Source organism: Nycticebus coucang, chromosome 10 (genome assembly GCF_027406575.1).
Source record: "Nycticebus coucang isolate mNycCou1 chromosome 10, mNycCou1.pri, whole genome shotgun sequence".
Taxonomy (NCBI): domain Eukaryota; kingdom Metazoa; phylum Chordata; class Mammalia; order Primates; family Lorisidae; genus Nycticebus; species Nycticebus coucang.
In genome coordinates this window covers 132,361,926-132,388,426 of record NC_069789.1, presented here as the reverse complement: position 1 = coordinate 132,388,426, position 26,501 = coordinate 132,361,926, and the positions used below count along the sequence as shown (strand labels likewise).

Here is a 26,501-nt window from a genome sequence, read left to right as displayed (position 1 = left end):
GGCGGACCCCAGTGTCACCACCTCGGCAGCCATGATGCAGAACATTTCTGCACCCCAAAAGTTTTCCCTCTTCTCCTGCGCCTCAGCCCCAGCCGCCCGTTTGTCTTACAGGACATTAGCTTTGTAGATTAGTTTCCTATAAACAGAATCGCGCGGGGGTATCTGCTTCACACCTTGGTTCTTTTGGTTCTTTTACTTCTCGTGATGTTGGTGAGAACATCTGTGAGAGCTGCCTTGGTGGGGTGTTTATCGGCTGTTTGACTCTTTCCTCGGTGACGTCTACGGCTGTGTTGCAGTTTGCTTCTCTGCTCACTTACTGATGGACATTTGGGTTTTTTCTTTTTTCTAGCTTGTGACCTGTCTTGGTCTGGTTTGTGTTGCTGTAACAGAACAGCCGAGGCTGAGTAACTTAAAAAGAAAAGAGGTGTGTTTAGCTCCTGGCTCTGCAGGCCGGCAAGTTCACAGTTGTGCAGCTGCCCTTGGCAAGAACCTCTGCTCTCCCACTCCGGGCAGAAAGGAGGAGCAGAAAGGAGGAGCAGTGTATGCAGAGATCCAAGGCCAGAGAAGAAGCAGAAGGGGGACCCGGAGGAACTGAACTCTCTTTACTCCTTCCTGAAGGAACTAATCCATTCCCTGCAGTGTGAGAACACACTTGCCCTCTGGGAGGGCACTGACCCATTCATGAGGGATCTGCCCCTGTGACCCAGCTGCCTTCCACCAGGCCCAGCTCCCAACACGGCCACAGTGAGGATCAAATTCCAGCAGAAGTTTTGGTGGAGACAAACCTCGTCCAGACCATGTCAGGGCTGCTAGGAATAGAGCTGCTATGGACCTTCTTGTTGAAGTCTCCACGCTGACATGTGCTGGCATCTTTCCTGACAGTTCTAGAATGAAATGCTTGGGGTGTGGGGTGAGTATATATTTAACTGACTCCCTATTTTCTAAAGTACTTGTGCCATTTTGCACTCCAACCAGCAGTGTAAGAGTTACAGCTGCTGCACATCTCACCAGCCTTTGGTAGCAGATGCTATTTATTTTGTTATTTAACAGAGACAGTCTTGCTGTTTTGCCCAGGCTGATCTCAAACTCCTGAGCTCAAGGGATCCTCCTGCCGCAGCCTCCTGAGTAGCTGGGACTACAGGTGCGAGGGGGCCCAGCTCTGGAAGTTTGTGTTTCTTTTTTCTTTTAGCTTTTCTTGTGTTTCTGTAGTAATTTCCTTTTGTGAGTTTAATTTGCTTTTCTTGTGCTTTATGGTTATATGTATACCTTTTTGGTAAGTAGAATCTTCTGATCTGTCCCCACCTTTTTTACATTAGGTGGTTTGTTGTTTTCTCATTGAAGTGTTAAAGATCTTTTACATTTGGGATAAAGTCCTTTATCAGATGTGCGTACTGAGAATATCTCCTCTCAGTGTGTGGCCTGCCTTTTCATCTTCTTTTTTTTCTTCCTTTTTTTTGAGACAGAGACTCACGTCTCACTCTGTCACCCTAGGTAGAGTGCTGTGGTATCATCATAGCTCACAGCAACCTCAAACTCTTGTGCTCAAGAGAGTCCCCTGCCTCTTGGGACTACAGCTACCCACCACCACACCTGGCTAGGGTTATCTGTTTTGTTTTGTTTTTGTTTTTTGCAGTTTTTGGCTGGGGCTGGGTTTGAACCTGCCACCTCCGGCATATGGGGCCAGCACTCTCCTCCTTTGAGCCACAGGCTCCACCCTAGTGTTTTCTGTTTTTAGCAGAGATGGGGGGGGGGGTCTTGCTTTTGCTCAGGCTGGTCTCAAACTCCTAAACTTAAGCAATCCACCTGCTTCAGCCTCCCAGAGTGATGGGATCACAGGTGTGAGCCACTGCTCTGGCCTCCTTGTCATTTTCTTAACAATAAACTTTGATTTTTTTGGCTTGGTGCCTGTAGCACAGTGGTTATGGCGCCAGCCACATACTCCAAGAGTGGCAGGTTTGAACACAGCCTGGGCCAGCTAAACAATGACAACTGCAACAAAAAATAGCCAGGTGTTGCAGTGGGTGCCGGTAGACCCAGCTACTTGGGAGGCTGAGGCAAGAGAATTGCTTAAGTCCAAGAGTTTGAGGTTGCTGTGAGCTGTGACGTCACAGCACTCTACTGAGGGAGACATAGTGAGACTCTATGTCTAAAACAAACAAAAAACAACCTTGATTTTGAAGAGAAGGTTTTACTTTTTATGAAATTCAAATTCATCTCTCTTTTTAAAAATAGTTCTTGCTTTTTGTGACCTATTTAAAAAGTCTTTGCCGGGGCGGCGCCTGTGGCTCAGTCGGTAAGGCGCCGGCCCCATATGCCGAGGGTGGCGGGTTCAAACCCAGCCCCGGCCAAACTGCAACCAAAAAATAGCCGGGCATTGTGGCGGGCGCCTGTAGTCCCAGCTACTCGGGAGGCTGAGGCAAGAGAATCACTTAAGCCCAGGAGTTGGAGGTTGCTGTGAGCTGTGTGAGGCCACGGCACTCTACCGAGGGCCATAAAGTGAGACTCTGTCTCTACAAAAAAAAAAAAAAAAAAAAAAAGTCTTTGCCTGCTCTAAGGTCACAAATATTTTCTCCTCTCTTCCCTTCTGGTAGTCCTATAGTTTTATTCTTTGTGTTGAGGTTTTTGAACTTTGCATTAAATTCTTGCATGGTTTGAAATAACAATCAAAGTCCAGCCAGGTGCAGTGGCACCTGTCTGTAGCCCCAGCTATTAGGGAGGCTGAGGGACGAGGATCTCTGGAGCCCAGGAGTTTGAGAGCTTGAGACCAACTTGGGCTGCACAGTAAGATCCTGTTTAATAAAAAGAATCAAGACTTAGGTTTTTTCTTCCCAGGTGGAACACCAGCTGTTCTAACACCACTTGTTAATGAGACTGTTCTTCCCCCATTGAATTACTTTGGTGTATTTGATCTTTTTTTTTTTTTGAGACAGAGCCTCAAGCTGTCACCCTGGGTAGAGTGCTATGGCATCACAGCTCACAGCAACTTCCAACTCCTGGGCTCAAGCGAGTCTCCTGTCTCTGCCTCCCAAGTAGCTGGGACTACAGGTGCCAGCCACAATGCCCGGCTATTTTTTGGTTGCAGCCATCATTGTTGTTTGGTGGGCCTGGGCTGGATTCGAACCCGCCAGCTCAGGTGTGGCTGGTGCCTTAGCCGCTTGAGCCACAGGCGCCGAGCCGGTGTGTTTGATCTTTACTTGAACTGTACGTGAGGGAAAAGGAGTCCCCTTAGGTGTTCTCTCTGCCTGCAGCAGCAAAGTACAAGATTTAAACTTGGATGCAAGCCTGGGATGCCACGAAAGGGGAAGAGAAATGACAAAGAGCCTCTGGTAAAACGACTCTGACATTAGTACTTTAGGGCCAACGACTGCCCTTAAGTTAAATGTGCGACCTCAAAAGCTGTCGTTCTGGGTTACGGTAATTTATCTTAATACTTTGTATTGTCAGATGTCTGAAGACAATACTTGGGGGTCATTAGTGAGATTTGAACAAATACTTCAGAGAAATGCACAGTCTCTGGTGGTGCCTGTGGCTCAAAGGAGTAGGGCGCTGGCTCCATATGCCAGAGGTGGTGGGTTCAAATCCAGCTGCGGCCAAAAACTGCAAAAAAAAAAAAAGAAATGCACAGTTTCCACGTTGGGTTTTCGAATGAAGCATAGACAGGCTTCTCTGCTGACCTCCAAGCAGGAAAAGGGCAACAATATTGGTTAGACGCTGATCAGTTGGGGAAAGAGTTCATTGGCAAGACTGTCCTCCCAAGAATGGTTTACACCGAGTGGGGAGCATTGAAGGGATCCACATCACTGTACCCATCCTGTAGGCAGGAAGGTGGCTTCAGGCAGCAGCTGGATGAAAGCAGATTTGAGACCCCCAGCTGTGGAATGAAGTCATTTTCTATAGGTTCTTCCTTCACTGAGACAGTGAGTTCAGGATGCTTGTTCTCTGAGGGGCTAAGAGGTGCTTTCCTGATTTTCACTAGCACATTAGCTTGGCTCTCTGTCTCAGAGGGTGTCTCTAAGACTAAGGGCTTCGTACATATGTGGGCCAAATGAATTAGTTCCTGATGGCTTCCAGATTGGCTGAAGATGTCCCCCCTGACAGAAAGGGAGGCTGTTGAGGAACTGGGTCATTCTGGGTAGACCTGGGAGCTCCAGGCTGGTAGAGTCAGGGGGAGAACATTTGAAGAACTTGACTAGGAGGCTGAGGGTGGTGGCTTGCACCTGTAATCCCAGCACTCTGGGAGACTGAGGCAGGTAGATCGCCTGAGCTCAGGAGTTTGAGGCCAGCCTGAGCAAGAGCCAGACTCCATCTCTACAAAAAGTTGTCCAAATTTCTAGTTGTTAACATTGAAGGACATATTTCAGCCATACACTAAATCCCCTTTCTGTCATTTCCAACATTTCTTTTTAGGTGGGATCCTCCGTGGCAGCTGCCTCGTGATCTCTTGGTGGAGGGTTGATCTGTTCTGGTTTTTTGTGTTGCCAGAATGGTTTTGTTGTGTGTTTTCTTTTTATTCACCTCCTTCTCCTACTTTCTCATCTCACTTCTTCCTTCTCCCTAATTTTCCTTGTGTCTGCACTTGGGTGTTGGAGTGGCCTCCTCAGCTTCTGAAGGCCCCGGCTGTGTCACTGTGCCCTCACAATGGTGTTTCTGGGGAGGGTTCTCCAGTAGCAGGTGGCTCGAGTCCAGTCCCCTCTCCCTTGTCTCCCGAGAGCGGCTGGTGAGGAGATGACTCTAGTTTGCCGTCCTGGAGGACGGGGGGTACATATTTCAGTTTCAGTTATTCTAGAATGGCTGGAAGTAAGTCTTTAAATCATGTTTTAAAGTAAAAATGCATGAGAATTAAGACGAACATAGTTCTAACAGAGACCTACGTTTTGGAAGAATGGACAGTGTAGTGGTTAAAGCTTTTGTCCACTGAAAGTTTCCTATGTCATTATGACATTGTCACAGTAGGTTAGATACAGACGTGTCAGGCACCAGGTGAAGCAGCTCCGGAAACTCCTCTGGCCCTAGGCCAGAGTATCAGTCACATTTTCCTGTGCCCAAAGGAGCGAGAGGATGTTTCTCAAGAGAGGAGGTGAAGGCTTGGTGGGGCCTCTTATTCTGCAAGAGCAGGGTGAAGAGGAGCTCAGGGTGGTTGGTAACTGTGACTCAGATGAAGAAATGGCTTGCTTGGCTGATGCCCCCAGGTGTCGCTGTCTCAACTCCAACCAGTGGATTCCCACATAAAAGAGTGACATCAGTTTTTGTTTCTAGTAGTTTCTATTTCTCTGCTGAGAATATTTATCTTTTTCTTTATAATGATCAGATTCCCCTTTACGTTCACATATATACATATATGAGCTGCCCTAAAATTATTATATGCTAATTCCATCATATAAGGTCACTTTCTGTTTGGTATTCACTGATCGTCTTTTCTCTATAGAGTTTTCTTGTCTTCATAAGCCAGGTAATTTTAATTTTTTTTTTTTTTTGTAGAGACAGAGTCTCACTTTATGACCTTTGGTAGAGTGCCGTGGCATCACACAGCTCACAGCAACCTCCAGCTCCTGGGCTTAAGCGATTCTCTTGCCTCAGCCTCCCAAGTAGCTAGGACTACAGGCGCCCGCCACAACGCCCGGCTATTTTTTTGTTGCAGTTTAGCCGGGGCTGGGTTTGAACCCGCCACCCTCAGCATATGGGGCCGGCGCCCTACTCACTGAGCCACAGGTGCCGCCCTTTTTTTTTTTTTGTAGAGACAGAGTCTCACTTTACTGCCCTTGGTAGAGTGCCATGATGTCACAGGACTCACAGCAACCTCTAGCTCTTGGGCTTACGCGATTCTCTTGCCTCAGCCTCCTGAGCAGCTGGGACTACAGAGCCTGCCACAGTGCCCGCCACAGTGCCCGGCTATTTTTTAGTTGCAGTTTGGCCGGGGCTGGGTTTGAACCCGCCACCCTCGGTATATGGGGCCAGCACCCTACTCACTGAGTCACAGGCGCCGCCCTAATTTTTTTTTTTTCTTTTTTTGAGACAGAGTCTCAAGCTGTTGCCCTGGGTAGAGTGCTGTGGCATCATAGCTCACAGCAACCTCCAACTCTTGGGCTTAAGCGATTCTTTTGCCTCAGCCTCCCAAGTAGCTGGGATTACAGGTACCCACCACAACATCCAGCTAATTTTGGTTGTAGTTGTCATTGTTGTTTGGCAGGCCCAGGCTGGATTAGAACCCACCAGCTCTGGTGTATGTGGTTGGCGCCTTAGCCGCTTGAGCTACAGGCACCGAGCCAGTAATTCTAAATTTTATCCTGGGTATTGTAATGTTATGATGCAGTGACTCTGAATTCTCTATATTCTTCTGAAGAATATTGATTCCCCCCAGTTTTATTAAGATATAATTGGGACATAGGCCAGGCATGGTGGCTCAAGCATGAAATCTAAGCCCTTGGGAGGCCAAGGCAGGTGAATTGCCTGAGCTCACAGGTTCAAGACCAGCCTGAGCCAGAGCAAGACCTCATCTCTAAAAATAGCTGGGTGGTTATGGCACCGGCCGCATGCACCCAGGGCCAGCTACACAACGATGACAACTGTAACAACAACAACAAAATAGCCAGGTGTTGTGGCAGACACCTGTAGTCCCAGCTACTTGGGAGGCTGAGGCAAGAGACTCACTTAAGACCAAGATTTTGAGGTTGCTGTGAGCTGTGACACTATAGCACTCTACCCAGGGCAACATAGTGAGACTCTGTCTCAAAAAATAAATAAATAAATAAAAATAGCTGGGCACTGTGGTGGGCACCTGTAGTCCCAGCTACTCAGGAGGCCGAGGCAAGAGAATTGCTTAAGCCCAGGACTTTGAGGTTGCTGTGAGCTATGACACCATGGAACTCTACCAAGGGTGACGAAGTGAGACGCTGTCTAAAAAAAAATAATTGACATATAAAAGGATACACATTTAGAGTGTCCAACATGATGTTTTGGTCTATGCATACAGTGTAAAATGATTATATCAAGCTAATCAACAAAGCCATCGCCTCATATAATTTTTTTTTGCATGGTGAGAACATTTAAGATCTACTCTCTTAGTAATTTTCTAGCATGAAGAATATTGATTTTTATTTAGGCAGGCAATTAACTTGGGTAAACTCAAACTGTAAGCTCTCTCTGTCTCCCACAGAGGATGGTAGATGAAATCTCAGTTAACTCCATTTAGCTTTAACACACTGTGACTGGTCACAAGTTACCTGGTAACATGGATAGATTCTACCTAAAATTGCCATGTTAACATAGCAGTTATTCCCTGATTCAGTTAAAATAGCAATCTCAAGTCTCCGTTATCCCAGATTCAGGCTGTTTTATTCTTTCTCCTCTCCTCATTTCTCAGCTGCTTATAATATAAAATCACTGAGCACCTCTCACATCTTAACGCATCGTCTAAGGCTTCCTGAGTCCTGCGTGGGGCAGACAGGAGTCTGCTCTCAGGTTTAAATCCCTAAAAATGGGAAACTTGCCCAGTGCTGTTCTGTTCCTCTGAGCGTGGATTCTCCTACAGTGTCTGCCCTCAGTTGCTCTTGGGTGCCTTCTGTTAGTGGTAGGATTTATGGTTATCCACAGAAAGTCAGATAGGAGTCACGTGGCAGTGACCAGAGGAGACCCTCCAAGAAGGGGCGCAGAATGGCCAAGAACTCTCCCCATCCCAGTGCCACACGGCTCAGCCCCTGAGACTCAGGAGGAGAAGGTGGGAAGCCTAACGTGAATTTAAACATGAAATAATTGAACAAAGCACAAAGTGTCTGACAAAACCTGGATCTGACGAGATTCACTTTTCCTCCGTCATGTACAATGGAGCTTCAATCTTCAGTGATAGAACAGTGGAGAACAATGTGTTTTCCCATCCTACGGTTTGAAAGTGTCTTCTGTCCTACACACACGGAGGGAGAGAGTTGGAGCTGGTGAAGGTGGGGTGGGGGAGAGGCTGGGTGAGAAGTAGTTGTCTCCCCAGTACTCGGCTTCCCATTGTAGAATGGTGGGGACAGAAGAGGTCTAGCGGATTTCAGTCTGTTGGTGCTCTCACACCTGCAGTAAGTGCTGTTTCATGAACAAACTTCAGAGGCCATGAACTCCTGTTTTGACAGTCTCTTCCTGTGAAGGGGGGGGTGCGTGCTCAGCAGAGTGCAGGGCCTGAGGCCACACCTCCCTCGGGTCACAAGTCCTCATCAGAGGAGCTTGGGGACTACAGGCACAGCCGTAGCAGTGGAAGGGTGGGACAGCCCAACCCTGACCTCTTCAAGAGCTGATCAGGAGAGCTCAGACCTGTGGCTTCGTCAGGAAAGGACCGTCAGGTCTTTGGGGAGCTGAATCTGGTTAGCTTGCCCATTCTACTTTATTTTTTTTTCCTTTAACATTATTTACTTAGAATTTCAATTTCTGTCCCTAGTCAGGAAAGGGGAATTGTCCACATTGACCCTAGATTGTTCTATCTCGAGGTTAACCATGAGCTCCAAGCTAGCAAGTCTGTTAGGGAAAAACAGAGCCTCTTTCCCAGCAATGACACCAAACACATCTCAGGATGGCGCCTCATTGGTCCGTCGTGGGTCCCCTGACCATTCCTGAACCAGTCGCGGAGGCCAAGGAGGTGCTGGGCTCTGACTGAGCAGCGCTGGACACGGCCACCCCTAAGGCAGAGATGAAGTTGACTCCCACCCAGTCACCTGGACCGAGGGTGGCTTCCTCAAGGAGCTGTCACTAAGGGAAGGGAGATGGGATGCTGGGTAGCATAAGATCAACCGACTTCCACAATTAAGGCTTCCTTAGAATCCCGGATGGAGGGTGGCCGGTGCTGCCGCCCTGTGACAGGCCCCGTCCGCAGCGCTTTGTGCCTATCCCGGGAGGTCCGACTGTTCTAGGCAAAGGTTCTGAGAGGTCAGTCCCATTTCGGTGAGTAGTGGGCGGGCCTGGCTTTGAACCTGCTTCCTCTGGAGGCGGGGCCGGGGCTGCCATGTGACCCGGCCCCTCTGCCCGCGGAGCTGTCACCCGGGAGGCTGCTCGCCTTTAAAAAAAAAAGAGGAAAAATTGGCAATAGCCACGAGCAGAGATGACTTGATAAAATATTTCTTGTTTTCTCGAGTTTACGTAGACCAAGTTTTCGCTGTTGCTATGGGGTGGGCTGGCGGAGAGATGAAAATAAATCTGTAATTTATCTTTTTTTTTTTTTTCTATGTGTCAAGTACATTTCCGCCGGGTGCACACACATGCGCGCGCGCGCGCAGGCACATATAAGCTTTAATACAATACTTAACCCCCCTTAATGCTCTCTGCGGAAGGAATAAACATGTACCGCACTTTCAACTTCTGTGCTTTGAAATACCATATGGTCTGCGCTGTGAGCTTAAAATACTCTGGTGAGCGGAAGCTTTCATGCCGTAGATGGCCAGGTGGAACTTCCCCGCCAATCTCACAAGGTTAATTAATCCTTTAAAACCGAGCGCGGAGGGGTCCCGGCGTCGGGAAGGGCGGCGGCGAGGCGGCGGCTCAGCGCGCGGCTGCCCCGGGGCGCCTTTGAGGAGCGCGCGCGGCATCTCCGAGACGCACAGTTTGCGTCCTGCATAATCAGGGGGAACGGGCTGATGGTTTGCATGAATAACGAAGTTTGCCGTGGTGGATGATTTTTCCTCTAAAAGAGCCCCCTCCTCTGTCTCTCTGGCTCAATGCATATTTATAAAGGGCAGGGAAATGGGGCAGAGGACGCTGGATGGCGCGCGCGGGCGCGAGGAGAGGGGCGGGGACGCGAAGGGGGCGGGAGGAGAACCCACGGTCCTGGGAGGCCGAGCTAGTGCCAGAGCAGGCGGCTCCGGAGGGTGCAGAGCTCTGTGGCGCCTGGAGCCAAGGAACTACTGGCTGAGGGCACAGCCGGCTGGCCAGGTCCCATCTGGCTGGCTTCCTTCCTACAGGAGCACGTAGGCCACTTAACCCAGTCCTGGGGGTCTCAAAGGGGCTGTCATCTCCAGAGGAGGTTACATCTAGAGTCAGAGGGGAGGGAGAGGCCTTGACATCTATCCCACACCTTTCTAGGTGTGATCCCTCCCAGAACACCTGCGCTGCTCCAGGGGCAAATGTGTTTAAGAATCCATCCTTCAGTGGTCTTGTGAAAAGCATGATTGAGTTGTGTTATATGTATTTTGGTGTAGAAAATGTTAAGTTGCTCATTTTTAACAGACTATGGTTTTTGTAACCTTGTTTTGACAGTTTTTTTCTGACTCTTTTCAAATATCTGGGCAACCTTAGAGTGGTCAGCCTCCCCCACCCACCCCGGCCTTTCCCCAAGCCCTACAGGGAGCCACTGGAGTGGGCAGACTGGGCCCCCCTGCTGGGCTGCTGTTTCCAGATAACTCCTGGGCCATTTCTCTCAGTGGCCAGGAGGTGGCAGGTACGAGCCTTCTTGTCGGCCACCCTCCTTCCTCCACCTCTGGGTCCCTATGCCCTCAGCTCACACACAGGGTCCCAGGTCCTTGGAGGGAGGTCCTGGCATTTGGGCCCTGAGACAGCTCAGTGACCATCCAGCAGCCCCTGCCTGGGGTTACCTGCCCACCCCACCCCCCATGCCTAGTTCCATGTGAAAGGCAGGCGGGCTTCCTGGAGGAGTCAACATCTTCAGTGAGACCTGAAGGACGATAAAGCTTTTCAGGCAGAGGGAACAGAATCTGAACATGCAACCCAGGCTCTGCTGCTTTTCGTAACTGATAGGAGGCTGGTGTGGCTGGAATGTAGGACATTGGGCTTGAGGGTAGAGGAAGCTGGGAACTCAAGATGACACTTGCCAGTGATGGGGGCACTTGCAGGACGCCCCCCCCGCAGGACCAGGGCCAAGAGTGTGGACTATATCCTGAGGGCAGTAGGGAACTCCCCAGCCTGCCCTCACCCTTTGGAAAGATCACAGGGGCTGCAGACTGCCTGGTCCTCATCAGCCTCCCACCTCCATCCCCTCACAGGTCTGGGCCCCCACTGCCCAAGGATGATTAGGCAGCAGACCCACCTGTAATCTCCGAGGGAGTGGCTGGAAGGCTCTGTCTTCAGGAATCCCCACGCTCACCCTTCCCTGGCTTTGGAGGGGAGGTTGCTTCACAGGGCCCTGGGGCACTAAACAGAGAGGAAGGCCACCACACTCATTCTGGACCATCTGGAGGGAGCATTTTCCCCTACATGGGGGTGGCATTCTCCTTTTGTGGCTGTCAACACCCCCCCCACACACACACTCTGAGAGTGTGGGGTGGTTCCCCAAGAGAAGTTGCAGTGTTGTTACCCCAGGATGAGTGAGCAGCAGCATGTGACTCAGTGACACTGCCTGGCGACAGACCTTTCCTACCCTGGCGATTGTACCCTGCAAAGGGTGCCCTGAAGGTGCAGGAAGTGGAGACCAGACTGGGGCAGGAGGGGAGGAAGCTTGAGCAAATCGTGTGTTCCATGGCCTCTGCTCCTCACATATGCACAGGCCCTGTTAGGAACATAAAATAGATAAAAAATAAGACGAGCAAAGTGGCAGGATATCCAGGCCTCCTGGCAGCCTTCAGGCCTGGATTCCAGGACGTAGGACTTTTAGAGAGTTCCTATTATTCACTGAGTCTTGATTTCACCATCTGCCAAGTGTACGCATGGTCTTCCTGACCAGATGGGCTGGAGGGCCTTTTAAGTACCATAGTTTTATAATTATGTTAAAATACAGATTCCTTCATTCATTTACATATTGGTGTTATGTTTCAGGCACTGTGCTATGTGCTGAGATACAGAAAAAATAAGATCTGATTAGTGACTTCAGAGACACACAAATAGATGAGAAAGGGAGGTGGACACACCACCTTCAAGACCTAGGTAAGACTGTTTCAAACAACCTTCCCAGGCCAGAGGTTCTTTCCCTAGCTGCCCAGAAGAGTCCATCTGTGAGTTTCTTTCTTTTTCTTTTCTTTTTTTTTTTTGAGACAGAGTCTCACTTTATCACCCTTGGTAGAGTGCTGTGCTATCACAACTCACAGCAACCTTAAACTCTTGGGCTCAAGCAATCCTCCTGCCTCTAACTCCTGAGTAGCTGGGACTACAGGCTCCTGCCACAATGCCTGGCTGTTTTTAGAGACGGGGGTCTTTCTCTTGCTCAGGCTGTTCTTGAACCGGTGAGTTCAGGAAATCCACCTGCCTTGGCCTCCCCTCTGAGTGCTAAGATTACAGGTGTGAGCCACAGTGCCTGGCCCACCTGTGGGTTTCTTTTCTTTTCTTCTTACTCACTCCTATACTAACAAGAACCACTTGCAAGTTTTTTTTTTTGTTTCGTTTTCTTTTTGAGTCAGAATCTCACTCTGTTGCTCCCGGTAGAGTGCTATGGCATCATAGCTCACAGCAACCTCAAACCTTGGACTCGGGGGATCCTCCTGCCTCAGCCTCCTGAGTAGCTGGCACTACAGGTGCCTGAAATAATGTCAGGCTAGTTTTTCTGTTTTTAGTAGAGATGAGGTCTCATTCTTGCCCGGGCTGGTCTCCAACTCCTGAGCTCAAGCAACCTACCAACCTCAGCCTCCCAGAGTGCTGAAATTTAAGGCCTGGGCCACCACACCCAGTTACCACCTGCAATTTGTTGTTGTTGTTTTTTGAGACAGAGTCTTGCTTTGTCACCTTGGTAGAGTGCCTTGGCATCACAGCTCACAGCAACCTCAAACTCTTGGGGTCAAGCAATTCTCTTGCCCCAATCTCCCAAGTAGCTGGGATTACAGGCACCTGCCACAACAACTGGCTAATTTTAGAGATGAGAGGGGGTCTTGCTCTTGCTCAGGCTGTTCTTGAACTGGTGAGCTCAGGCAATCCACCCTTCTCAGCCTCCCAGAGTGCTAGGATGACAGGGGTGAGCCACCGTGCTGGGCCCCACCTGTTAAGTTTTTAAAATACTAATGTTGAAGCCCCCACCTCTACAGATTCAGATTTAATTGATCTGGAGTGTGGTCTGAGTTTCATCTATCTTAGAAGCCCCCAGGCAATTCTAACATGCCCGAGGCCCTCTGGTTCAGATCTCCAGCCCCTGTGGAATTCCTGCCTTCCTGGTTATGTCCCAACACACACCCAGAACTGGGGTGTGGCCCTTTCTCCCTTCCCCTCCTGCAAAGCACCAAGTAGGGCTGGCTGGCTGGCAGCAGAGAGCTGGAGAAGCAGCAGTTCGACCCTCCTCACAGCCCCCAGGTGGGAGCCTCTCTCTGCTTGCTTTGTCCTGTGTCCCTGGCCCCCCAGAAAAGAGAAGTTGACATTCTGTGTATCACTGCTAGGTTCAAGAAACCTGGTGGGCTGTAGCCTGGAAAGACATCGCCAGCATTCAGGAGAAGGGTGACAATTGACCAGTTTGTTCACTGCCAACCCATAAGGGCCAGAACTCAACCAGGCTGGTGCTGGTTTGCAGCTGCCTGGGAGATGCTAGCAGCCTGACTCACATGGGTGTGCAGAGAACCTCCAGCCATGGAAAGCCAGGAATATGGACACATCTTCTGGGAAAACTCAGGAACCTAAGGGAAGAAGTCCAAGTTGAAAAACCAGAATGGTAGACACTACAGGGAAGGATCAGAACTTTATCACAACTGTAAGAAGACTTCTCAGGGAGATGATGGGCATTGGCAGGAGCTGGGGGAAGACCATCAAGAACTAAAAAAACAAAAATATTTCTTGGATTTAAAAATTCAACTGATGAACTCAGGAAGAGAATGATCACGGCTGAGAAATAAGTTGATATCTTGGGAATTCAAATAGGAGAAAATCTGCAGTCCTGAGTCAAAAAAAGGTTTGGAGGTAAAATCCTGGAGATCTAACATTCAAAGGAGAGAATAAAAAGAAGATATAAAAGGGGAAATTAACAAAACAAGTTAATTAAACATTTTATTTTCTCTTTGTGTTTTCAGAGATGGGGTCTCACTATGTTGCCCAGGCTGCAGGTCCGTGGCTATAAACAGGTGCAATCACAGTCTACCATAGCCTTAAGCTCTGGGCTCAAATGATCCTCTTGTCTCAGCCTCTGAGCAGCTGGGATTACAGGCACGTGCCACAGGGCCACCTCCTAATTAAAAACCTTTTTCTAAGCCGAAGAAAGCTTTGATGAAAGGGGCAGATAGAGTTCCAGGAAGGATTAATTAAAAAGACATATTCTTAGACATTGCTTAGCTATAAACGTCCAGATGAAAAGGAGGGTTAGTTACAAAGGAAAGGAAAGTCAGATTGGTATTGGTTTTCTTGTCTGCCAAGAACAGTGATTTTAGGGACAAGTACAGTGGAACCTCCCCTGGAAGTTGGGAGACCAGTGGAACAGTGATTTCAGGGACAAGTACAGTGACCCAAGAACGCTATATACACACTCGATATCATTCATATACTGGGGCAATGGGAAGAGGTTTTAACCCATGCAAAGTCTTATATCCTGTCTGGGGAAAATGCTGGAGAAATGCTACAGCCAAAACCAGATGAAATGGGGCACAGTAAGGAAAGCCAAATGAAGACCTCAAGACTGAATTTGGAATGACCCCAGACACTGGGAGTGAGGAACAGGATGACAAATCACCAGGGGGAGAGACAGGAAGAAAATTACAAGAGGGCTTTCAGCTTCCAAGGTAAGAAGCACATCTTAATGGGAGGGCATGGGTATTTGAAATTGATATATCTATGTGGTGGTTTGAAAAATATGTCCACAAATTCTTTGATGATCTTCCCTTCAAGAGGGCCTTCAATTGAGCTGCAATAAACAGACTGGTGTTGGTGGCATCCATAGCCCAGTGGATAGGGCACAGCCACATACACCAAAGTTGGTGGGCTCAAACTCGGCCCGGGCCAACTAAAACAACAATGGCAACTGCAACAACAACAAAAAATAGCCGAGCACTGTGGCGGGCGCCTATAGTCCCAGCTACTTGGGAGGCTGAGGCAAGAGAATCGCTTAGGCCCAAGAGTTTGAGGTTGCCATGAGCTGTGACACCACAGCACTCTACCCAAGGTGACAGCTCGAGACTCTGTCTCAAAAAAAAAAATTTTTTTTCGTTTAATAAATAAAATAAGAAAATAAAAAACAGTCTAGTACAAATGTCTTTGTGGTAAAATGATTTTGTTCTTCTGGGTAGATGCCTAGTAATGGAATTGTGGGATCAAATGGAAGGTCAACTTTTAGATCTTTGAGGATTCTCCATATTTCTTCCCACAAAGGTTGTATTAGTAGTTTGTAATCCCACCACACAAGTCATGGAAGCAACCCAAATGCCCATCAACCCATGAATGAATCAACAAATTGTGGTATATGTGTATCATGGAATACTATTCAGCCATTAAAAAAAGATGGAAACTTTAAAAATAAAAAATAAAAAAAGAGGTGGGCCTTCATTTTTTGCCTGCCTAGGAGTGTGAGAGGGACCTGGTGACTCACTGCTAGCCAATGTAATCTAAAATAGCCATGAGGTGTCACTAAGGGTCAGTATAAAAGGCTACGAATGTTGCTGCAATTGCCAAGGGGCTCTTCTTCATTAATTCTTTTCCCAGGCCAATAGTGTCAAGAGATTTTCCTACACATTCTTCTAGAATTTTTATTGTTTGCTGTCTTGAATTTAAATCTATCCAGGGAGAGTCAATCCTCAAATTGCTAAAAGTAGACCTTCCATTTGATCCTGCAATCCCATTACTAGGTATCTACTCAGAAGAAAAAAAAAATCATTTGCACTAGAATGTTTATTGAAGCTCAACTCAGAATCACTAAGACATTGGCCAGGCGAGGTGGCTCCTATCTGTAATCCTAGCACTCTGGGAGGCTGAGGTGGGTGGATTGTTTGAGCTCAGGAGTTCAAGACCAGCCTGAGCAAAAAGTAAGACCCTGTCTCTACTAAAAATAGAAAAAAACTGAGGCAAGAGGATAGCTTGAGTCCAAGGGTTGGAGGCTGCTGTGAGCTATGATGATGCCACAGCACTTTACCTACAGGACAGCTTGAAATCTTGTTTCAAAAAAAAAAAAAAAATTACTGAGATGTGGGATTCTACCCAAGTGCTCATCAACCCATGAATGGATTAATAAACTGTGGTATATGTATGCCATGGAGTACATATAAAAAGATGGAGACTTGGGTGGTGCCTGTGGCTCAGTGGGTAGGGTCGCCAGCCCCATATACCAAAGGTGGTGGGTTCAAACCTGGCCCGGCCAAACTGCAACAAAAAACAATGCTGGTTGGGAGGCTGAGGCAAGAGAATTGCCTAAGCCCAGGAATTGGAGGTTGCTGTGGCCTGTGATGCCACGGCACTCTACCAAGGGCAATAGGATGAGACTCTGTCTCAAAAAAAAAAAAAAAAAAAAAGGAAAGGTGGAGACTTCACATCTTTTGTATTTACCTGGATGGAGTTGAAGAAAATTCTTCTTAGTAAAGTATCACAAGAATGGAAAAGCAAATATCCAATGTACTCAATACTAATATGAAACCAATAGATAAAAAATTGCATGCCCACACAAGAGAAAAATACAACTGAATTCAAGAAGGGGGAGGGAGGAGGAGTGATGCGGGAGAGGGGAGGAGGGTGGGGATTGGTGTGCTCTCACCTAATGGGCACAATGTTAGGGTACGTGGCACACATCCTGGGGGAGGGCTCAACCACAACTGGAACTTTGCCTTAGAAACGTAAGCAATGTAACTTAATCATTTGTACCCTCATATTAATCTGAAATTAAAAAAATAACACACCAGGACATCCTCTCTCTCTCTCCCTCTTTCTCTCTCCTAAGGAAGTTGTGTCATGAGAAGCCCTGTGGAAGACCAAAGACAACAGACTGAAGCCCCCGGCTAACAGCCATGTGAGTGACCTTGGAAGAGGATCCTCCAGCTCAGTGAAGTCTTGACTGCAGCCTGAGCTGACACTTGATTTCAGCCTCATGAGAGACCCCAGCCAGGACCATTCACATAAGCTCCTCCTGGACTCCGGGTCCACAGAAACTGAGGTAACAAATATCTGGGCTTTGTTGTTGTTGTTGTTAAGCTGCTATGTTTTGGGGGTGATTTGTTACACTAAAACAGATAAGTACTACAGTCTGTAAAGAAATACACTTTCTAGCTCAGCACCTGTAACACAGAGGTTACAGCGCCAGCCGCATGCATCGAGGCTGGAGATTTCAAACCCAGCCCGGGCCTGCTAAACAATGACAACCACCACCACAACAAAAATAGCCGGGTGTTGTGGCGGGCGCCTGTAGTCCCAGCTACTTGAGAGGCTGAGGCAAGATAATCGCTTAAGCCCAAGAGTTTGAGGTTGCTGTGAGCTGTGATGCCCCGGCATTCTACCGAGGGTGACATAGTGAGACTCTGTCTCAAAAAAGAAAAAGAAATACAGCTCCCTGCGATTGTTAGGGATGGAAAGGTAGCCACTAGTGGAAGTGAAAAGCATAATGGAATTTCTGTATTAAAAAGGGGGAAGAATGATGAGAAACCTGAGCTTACGGTTGGTAAATGTGAAAGGGAAAGTAACAATAATTTAGTAAACACAAAGAAAAACATTGCAGAATTAGTAAATATTCAGTAAGAGTGAAGAAGTGAAGTGAAGAAGTGAAGAGTGAAGAAACCCAACATATATCATCTGCCATAATAAACTATGCATTTTCCTATCAAATTGGAAAAAGAAAAAGTACAGTTGATTTTGTTTATATAAGACACATCTACAATATACAGTAAAAGGTTGAAATTTAATCATTGATCAAGGAGATACTGGAATAATGCAAATAAAGAGAAGTATGATGGTAAGTGGGGACGTGCCGGGGTCCTGCCCTGGGGGCAGAGTCCTTTAAGACCTGTGGAGCTGGCTGAAAGTTAAAAGTGGGGAGAGATAAAAAGACATTACAGGCAGACTAGAGTTTTCAAAGGTGGGAACACAGAGGACCACCACTAACTTGTGGAGTTCCGGCAAGTGGCCCTGAGTGTTTGTTCCACTCAGCTTTTATTGAAGGCTGTTGTCTCATTTAGCCCAGAGGGTAAGCTGAGGAAGGGAACAAAAACATCAGCAGTTTCTCTGAGTAAGCATGTTAGTTCTTATTCTACCTATAATCATTAACGTTAAGGGTCTGAGCGGCCTTGAGAAATCTGAAACCTGAGCCTTGTGTGGGGGCAGCCTCCTGTCTGTGGTCACACACAGATTCCTTGGAGGAGGTCAATCCCCACTAGTTCTCTATGGAGTAGATGCTCTGATGGTGTCAGGCTCCTCTGAAGACTTGGTGGGACAGAAGAATTTTCCTTTGATTGCCACCCAAAGGCGTCTTCTTTATGATAAGGTTACAAACCCTTCTGCCCATATCTCCGGGCTTGAGCTGTTCCCTTGATCTCTGCCCTGGCCATAATACAAATCCCCACGATGGGTATTTGCTTTGACTGTTGACTGGGCAGGGGATGGCCTGGTTGATGCTCCCCCCACCAGGCCTTCCACTAGCTTCCTCTGGGGCCATTCTCTTCTTCAGAGTGTTTACAGACCCAGCAGTGGTGTTTGTAAGCCATGTCTCTTACAGGCCAGGATCCTAGCAAAGGCAGGAACTGCTCGGATAAGTAATTTAGCTGCTGGTTTAAAAGTAAACTAGCTAATCTGTTTTTATTCCTCCTTGCTCAGCTTATTTCTCTATTTTTTCCTTTTTCTGGGGAAGCACCAGGAGGTCACAAAACACAGAAATGCAGGTAACAGAGAAACTAAAATCTTCATAAACATGTACGTACCGAGTGATGTGGTGGCAGTAAACACGTAAAGCAAAAGTCTAGGAATACAAAGAACATGATAAAAATATAATGGTAGGTTTTAATATACAGGATCAATTATCTGAATCTATTATTCAAATTCCTACAGTTAAGAAGCTGCTTTGGGAAACAAAAGTGTTCTTCGTACAATAACAACAATGTTGGTGATAAAGAGTAATAAACATTGAGCCCTTAGAATGTGCCAGCCTTGGCCCTAAGCACTTCACACAGATTATGCGTCATGATTTATTACCGTTTGCCGAGATGACTATAATAATTTCCCCACCCATGTGCACACAGACCATTGCCATGTGACTTTATACCATGTCCTTTTAAGAGGTAGAATCACTTTTCCATTCATTGAGTCTGATCTATGTGTGCAACTTGCTTTCACAATGGAATGTGCAGATGACTTTTTGTGGCTTCTGAGCTAGGGCTCAGAAGACATTGCAGTTTTTCACTCTCATGCTTTTGGAACACTTCCATCACATGAAGAAGTCTAGGCTGGTCTGCCAAAGACTTGTGGCCAAGCACCAACCCCCAGACATGGGGTGGGCCATCTTAGAGTTGCCAGCCCTCATTGAGTTGCCAGAATACTGTCACTGCGTGAGTAACCCCAGGGAGGATCAGCAGAAGAACCACCCAGCTGAGCCCAAACCAAACTGGCCCCAACCCCCGAATTATGAGAAAATAAAATGGTGGTGGTTTAGAATTTTTGGAGTGATTTCCTTTTCTTTTCCTATTTTTTTTTTTTTTGGCCAAGGCTGGGTTTGAACCCACCACCTCCGGCATATGGGACCAGCATCCTATTCCTTTGAGCCACAGGCGCTGCCATGGGGTAGTTTCTTTTGAAGAAATAAATAACTGATAAACTATTCTCATTTTGCAAATGAGGAAATAGAAGCACAGAAAGGTTGAGTAACTAGCCCAAATTTTCACAGCTATGATTATGATTTACAGTTAACCATTTGAATCCAGGTACTGATGAATTAAGCTTTTATAAAATGATTCCCACTCAACCACTCCTCCAAGTGTGCTGTTAGCATCTATCCTGGACTAAAGCACCAACATTTTGATGGCCAGCCTCTTGATGATTATAGAAATAGCCCATAATATGATATAATCCAAGCTGATTACAAAATGAAACTATAAATTTTGAAATAAAAATATAGAATTTTATGAAGCTTTAGAAATAATATTCAAGGGCGGTGCTTGTGGCTCAGTGAATAGGGCACTGGCCCCATACTGAGGATGGCATGTCCAAACCAAGCCCCGGCCAAAACTGCAACAACAACAACAACAAAAATAGCCAGGCATTATGGTGGGCGCCTGTAGTCCCAGCTACTCAGGAGGCTGAGGCAAGAGAATCCCCTAATCCAAGAGCTGGAGGTTGCTGTGAGCTGTGACGCCATGGCTCTCTACTGAGGGTAACAAAATGAGATTCTGTCTCTAATAATAATAATATTCAAAACGAAAGAAATAATTTTATTTACTTATTTATTTATTTATTTTTGAGATAGAGTCTCACTATGTTCTCCTGGGTAGAGTGTTGTGGCATCACAGCTCACAGCAACCTCAAACCCTTGGGCTTAAATGATTCTCTTGCTTCAGCCTCCCAAGTAGCTGGGACTACAGGTGCCCTCCACAACGCTTGGCTATTTTTTTTTTTTTTTTTGTAGAGACAGAGTCTCACTTTATGGCCCTTGGTAGAGTGCCGTGGCCTCACACAGCTCACAGCAACCTCCAACTTCTGGGCTTAAGCCATTCTCTTGCCTCAGCCTCCCGAGTAGCTGGGACTACAGGTGCCCGCCACAATGCCCGGATATTTTGCAGTTTGGCCGGGGCTGGATTTGAACCCACCACCCTCGGTATATGGGGCTGGCGCCTTACCGACTGAGCCTCAGGCGCCGCCCTACGCTCGGCTATTTTTTAGTTGCAGTTGTCATTGTTGTTGTTTGGCAGGCCCAGGCTGGATTTGAACCTGCCAGCTCCAGTGTATGTGGCTGGTGCCCTAGCTGCTGAGTTACAGGAGTCAAGCATAAAAAAAAAAAAAAAAAATTAAATAACAGCAAAAAAAATGATGTTGGAGAATTGCTAGAATCACAGCAGAGCTGCTGACCAAGTGAGATTAGTAAACAGTGGGAAAGAGAGAAATTTCAGCACAAATAAAAAGAGATATTTCAAAAGAAGATGGTTTTATTATTGTTATAGAACCTGTTAATTGCTACCCAGAATTCATTCTAGTCTCACTGGCAGGAATCTAATTTTTCTCAGGATGGTGTCGTGCTCACCTCCCAGACTCCCTTGCAGCTAGGGATAGTCATGTGATGATGTTTAAAACGTCTCACCTTGGGCAGTGCCTGTGGCTCAGTCGGTGGGGCGCCGGCCCCATATACAGAGGGTGGTGGGTTCAAGCCTGGCCCTGGCTGAACTGCAGCAAAAAAATGGCTGGGCGTTGTGGCAGGCGCCTGTGGTCCCAGCTGCTCGGGAGGCTGAGGCAGGAGAATCACTTAAGCTGGGAGTTGGAGGTTGCTGTGAGCTGTGTGATGCCATGGCACTCTACCGAGGGCCATAAAGTTAGACTCTGTCTCTACAAAAAAAAAAGAAAAAAAAGTCTCACCTCCCAGACTCCCTTGCAGCTAGTGATAGTCATGTGACGATGTTTAAAACTTCTCACCTCCCAGACTCCCTTGCAGCTAGGGATAGTCATGTGACGATGTTTAAAACTTCTCACCTCCCAGACTCCCTTGTAGCTAGGGATAGTCATGTGATGATTTTTGGCCAATGAAAAATATTAAAAAGTATCCTTGTGAGGGTTCTGTGAAAGTTATTGTTTTCCTGATAAACAAGGGTCAGAATAAACTCATTCAAACTTATTTGCCCCGTGTCGTGCCCCTTTTGAATTGGAACACGGATGGGATGACCACAGGTACGTCCAGCATTTTAGGAACACAACAAGGAAAGCTTCAGGAGGGCAAAGCCAGAAGTCAGAGAGACGAGCCTGTGAGCAATGGCACCAGGCCATCTGTGTGCCCTCAGATTTTTTTGTCATGTAAGAAAAATAAGCTTTTAGCTTGTCTAAGTTGCTAAATTAGGTTTCTGTCATTTGTAATCCTGACTTATAAAAATAGCAAAGGATCAAGGGAGGCCCTTAGGATGAGAGCGGAAGCCATCAATAACCTTTTGCAAAACATAATAGTGTTGCAAAAGTCAAATGTGAAGGGTGTCTTGTCATTTTATCATATAATTTTACTAGGAAAATTATGCTTCCAAAAAGTCAACATTAAATTTATTGTTTTTACGCAAACTTTTTATTCAAGTATAACATACATATGGGGAAGTACATAGGGTTTATATTTGTTTTAAAAATTAATACATGGTTGGCATTATAACCTACACTTCAGCAAATATTGGATAAGATAAATGTTTTTGCCCTCTCCCAAGGTCATTAACCTTGAAGTGTTCTTTTTCTTTTTTCTTTAGTCTAATCACTTTTGGGTAATGATGATGCCTTGTATCTCTTTCAGAAAGTGGTAGATTTCACAAGACTAAAGCTATAGAAGATGTAGAACATTTGAATAATACAGCAAAAAGATTAATTGTTGTAAGTTTTACTCTATAAATGGAGACTATCCATTCTCCTCATACCCTTGGGGTTTGAGGTTTCTGTGAGCTGTGATGCCATAGCACTCTACCCAGGAGAACATAGTGAGACTCTATCTCAAAAATAAATAAATAAAATGATTTCTTTAGTTTTGAATATTATCCTCTGATTGCAGCTTTGGGTTGGGTATAAAATGTTCTCTTGAATTCTTTTTATGATCTATATGTTAATGTTGGTTTAATTTCCAAGTATTAGTATGTATTATAGGTTAGTTTTTCTCAATGATTTTTTTTATTTTTTTTAGAGACAGAATCTCACTTTGTTGCCCTCAGTAGAGTGCCGTGGCGTCACAGCTCACAGCAACCTCCAACTCCTGGGCTTAAGCGATTCTCTTGCCTCAGCCTCCCAAGTAGCTGGGACTACAGGCACCCGCCACAACGCCCAGCTATTTTTTTTTGGTTGCAGTTCAGCTGGGGCCGGGTTTGAACCCACCACCCTTGGTATATGGGGCAGGCGCCTTACCGACTGAGCCACAGGCGCCGCCTCAATTATTATTATTTTTTAAGACAGAGTCTCACTTTGTTGCCCTCAGTAGAGTGCCGTGGAGTCACAGCTCACAGCAACCTCCAGCTCTTGGGCTTAGGAGATTCTCTTGCCTCAGCCTCCTGAGTAGCTGGGACTACAGGCGCCCACCACAATGCCTGGCTATTTTTGTTGTTGTTGTTGTTGCAGTTTTGGCCGGGGCTTGGTTTGGACATGCCATCCTCAGTATGGGGCCAGCACCCTACTCACTGAGCCTCAAACTCTTATGTCCCCTGGACAGTCCAGACATCAAGGATGCTCTTGACCACAAGCAAATACTCAGGGTGGTGGGCCCCACATACTCAGGGTGGTGGGTTCAAACCCGGCCCCAGCCAAACTGCAACAAAAAATAGCCGGGCATTGTGGCAGCCATCTGTAGCCCAAGTAGTCAAGAGGCCGAAGCAAGAGAATCAACTAAGCCCAAGAGCTGGAGGTTGCTGTGAGCTGTGACACCACGGCACTCTACCAAGGGTGACAAAGTGAGACTCTGTCTCTAAAAAAAAAAATCATTGAGAAAAACTAACCTATAATACATACTAATACTTGGAAATAAAACCAACATTAACATATAGATCAAAAAAAGAATTTAAGAGAACATTTTATACCCAACCCAAAGCTGCAATCAGAGGATAACTTACAGTAAGTAAATTCTTTTGTTACTAAAAAAGGTGGGGGAAAAAAACCACTTAAGTATTTAATTTAGGAAATTAGAAATAAGAGCAGTAAAAAAGGCAACACACACACAAATAGTTGGAGGGAAGTCATAAAGGTAAAAACTGCAAATAGTAAGAGAAAACCAAGAATAAGGTAATCAAACCCAAATATGATTTTTTGGGGGGGGTAGGGACAGGGTCTCTTTGCCTTTGTTGTCCAAGCTGGAGCTCAGTGGCAGGATCAAACCTCACTGTAACCTCAACTCCTGGGCTCAAGTGATCCTCCTACCCAGCCTCCTGAGTATTTGGGACTACAGGTGCCCACCACTAGATATGCCTATGTATTTTTTCTTTTTTCTTTTTGTAGAGATGGGGGCCTCACTGTGTTGCCCAGGCTGGTCTTGAACGTCTGGCCTCAAGCAATCCACTGTCAAAGTGCTGGGATTATAGGCATGAGTCACCTGCTGGCCAAATGGGAGTCTTCTAAAAACTAATTTGAAAGACTCCTTCAGGTCCAAGTTTTAGAAAAAGAAGGAAGAAAGCCAAAAATATTGTTATAAATGAGGCAGTAGTTTCAGGTACAGACCTCGTGATGTGCGTCTTTACAGCAGCAATCTTAATTTAAAGGAACATGGACACTATCTAGAAAAACAGAGATTACCAAAGTTGACTCAAGGACGGCAAAAGGAAATCTAAGTTGGCCACTGTGGAAGAGCTGCCGTCGTAACCAACGTTCTGCCCTCAGAAGGGTGGCCTGTTAGTCCACATCATTCCAGAGTACTGGCTAACCAGTGAGAGAAGATGATCAAAAAAAGAAAAAAACAAAAAAGAAAAATAAAAGAGAAGATGATCAAGCCAGAGGCACACACAATGGAAAACAGAGACCGGTGTAATTCCAGTGACTCTGAAATATAATTTGGGCAAGACTTGATGTTTTATTATTGTATGTCTTCTTACCCACAAATGTAATATGCCATGCAAATAATACCTTTAATCTTTTTTTTTTTTGAAACAGAGTCTCACTATGTCGCCCTGGGTAGAGTGCCGTGGCCTCATCACAGCTAACAGTAACTAACCTCAAACTCTTGGGCTTAAGCAATTCTCTTGCCTCAGCCTCCCAAGTAGCTGGGACCACAGGCACCTGCCACAACACCCGGCTATTTTTTTGTTGCAGTTGTTGTTAAGCTGGCATCAGGGCCGGGTTCGAACCTGCCAGCCTTGGTCTATGTGGCTGGTGCCCTAACGCTGAGCTATGGGTGCCGAGCCCCTTTAATCTTCTTTAATAACACCTACAAACTTATAATGCTGAGTCTTTCTTGTTAAATTTGTTCTTTATTGTTTTCTGGATTTTGTCAACATTGAGAAAATCTGCCATAGACATTTTAAATTGTAATAAATGATGCACAGTTACTGTGCAAAAAATACAGCAATTTGCCCCTTCTCTGGCAATGACCTGGTTAGGTTTGCTTCCCAAGGCAACCTCCTTGGAGGCACCTTGCTATGAACTTTTGAATTTTGTCACGTCATGGGTGCTGTTCTCAGTTGAATGATCTGAATGTTCCTGACTCCTGGAGAAGCTGAGGGTCTTGTCACTGCTTATAGAACACACGTGGTTCCTCTTCTGTTCATTGGTCCTATCTTGGCTCATTTTTCTTTCGTTATCAATTTGTGGGAAGCCTTTGTTTATTAAAGCTCAAGGAGGCCTGGGGAGTGAGAATGATCTTGTGAGTAGGGGCAGATCCCAGCCGGCTGAGCTGTTGGGTTCTTCCTGAGATCAGAGGTCATTCAGAGACCCAGGGCTGCCGACCCTACAGATCAGCAGCAATGCCTTCAAGAATTGTGGCTAGGAGGGCAGGGACCTGTGGGGCTGGGGCAGCTCAGCATTGTTAAGGCTGGGTCCTTAGGAAAAGAGAGAGTAAAAACAATGAAAGTAAAATACAGTACAAACTAAACTACAAGCGAATTGAGAAATTTAAGATGAAATGAAATGAAGGCCCTGATAGGGCTGAGGCCCTGAGAACTGGAAGGTGGGAACGCTAACCCTTCGCAATTCCCGCCCTTTCCCACCTTTCCTTCCATTTCACAGGAGCGCGCATTCCTATGTCCAATTAGTGGATGATCCAGGGACAGCAGAGAGCAGAAGCGACCAGCCCAGAGGGAGGGCAGGAGACCAGGGCCATTCCACATCGCGGTCTTTTAATTTAATTTAATTTCCTACTTCTGGTCGTTGTAGTTTATTTCATCGTTTTTATTATCTTTTTCTAAGGACTCTGCAAGGCAGGCACCCCAGGGCCTCGCCGGCTGCGGGGCCTGAGCAGCGACAGCCCCAGGGCAGGGCGGCGGGTCCCGGCTCCAGCGCCGCGGAGGGCGGGGCGGGTCCGGCACAGGTGCACGGCCAGCGGGACTCTGTCTGGCAGGCGGAGGAGGTGGTCCTCGTGAGTCACGAAGGCTGCCGCAGGGGCCGTGTCTGGCGCTTTCTCTATGCTCGCCACACCTGCGCCTTTGGCTCCACGAGGGTCCGCGGCTCCCCTGGCTTCAGTTCCCGTGTAGCGCGGAGTGGTTGTCCCTTCCCCCCTGTCCGCGCTGGGGGCGCGTTCTCTTCGCGGTGTCCACTGTCTCGGCCACTCCGGGGTGGGGCTGGGCGGCCTGGCCTCCTCCCATAGTCTCTCCCCCCAGCTCCCCGCCTGACCCAGCTCTCGGGCCGGCACCCGCTCCTGGGCAAGCCCATCTTTTTGCGGGCTCCAGGCCCAGCTCCGGGGCCGTCGGGGGCGGAGAAGCTCGGGAGGCAGGGCGGGGGTGGGGGGGGCAGCTGGGGCCTCGGAGGGAGGAGACACAGGGCAGGGTCTCGCTCTGCCATCTGCCATCCATTCAGGCCATTTTATAAGGGGGTTGAGTGGGGTGACAGCCCCCGTCCTATAGGGTGGCGAGAGGTGTGTC

At 47.1% G+C, this 26,501-nt stretch overlaps 1 long non-coding RNA gene across 6 annotated transcripts in view; it reads left to right on the top strand.

Moving 5' to 3' along the window:
• Nucleotides 1-25,163, top strand: part of LOC128595423 (uncharacterized) — a 32,361-nt gene extending 7,198 nt beyond the window's left edge. For 4 of the 6 annotated variants that reach the window (XR_008382922.1, XR_008382924.1, XR_008382921.1 and 1 more), the window contains 3 exons: nucleotides 350-910; nucleotides 16,742-16,954; nucleotides 23,932-25,163. This is a non-coding gene — a long non-coding RNA (uncharacterized LOC128595423). Of the gene's footprint in view, nucleotides 1-349; nucleotides 911-2,930; nucleotides 14,601-16,741; nucleotides 16,955-23,931 lie in introns of all 6 variants that reach the window. The other 2 variants (XR_008382925.1, XR_008382923.1) reach the window with 2 other exon arrangements.
• The last annotated feature ends 1,338 nt before the right edge of the window (nucleotides 25,164-26,501 follow it).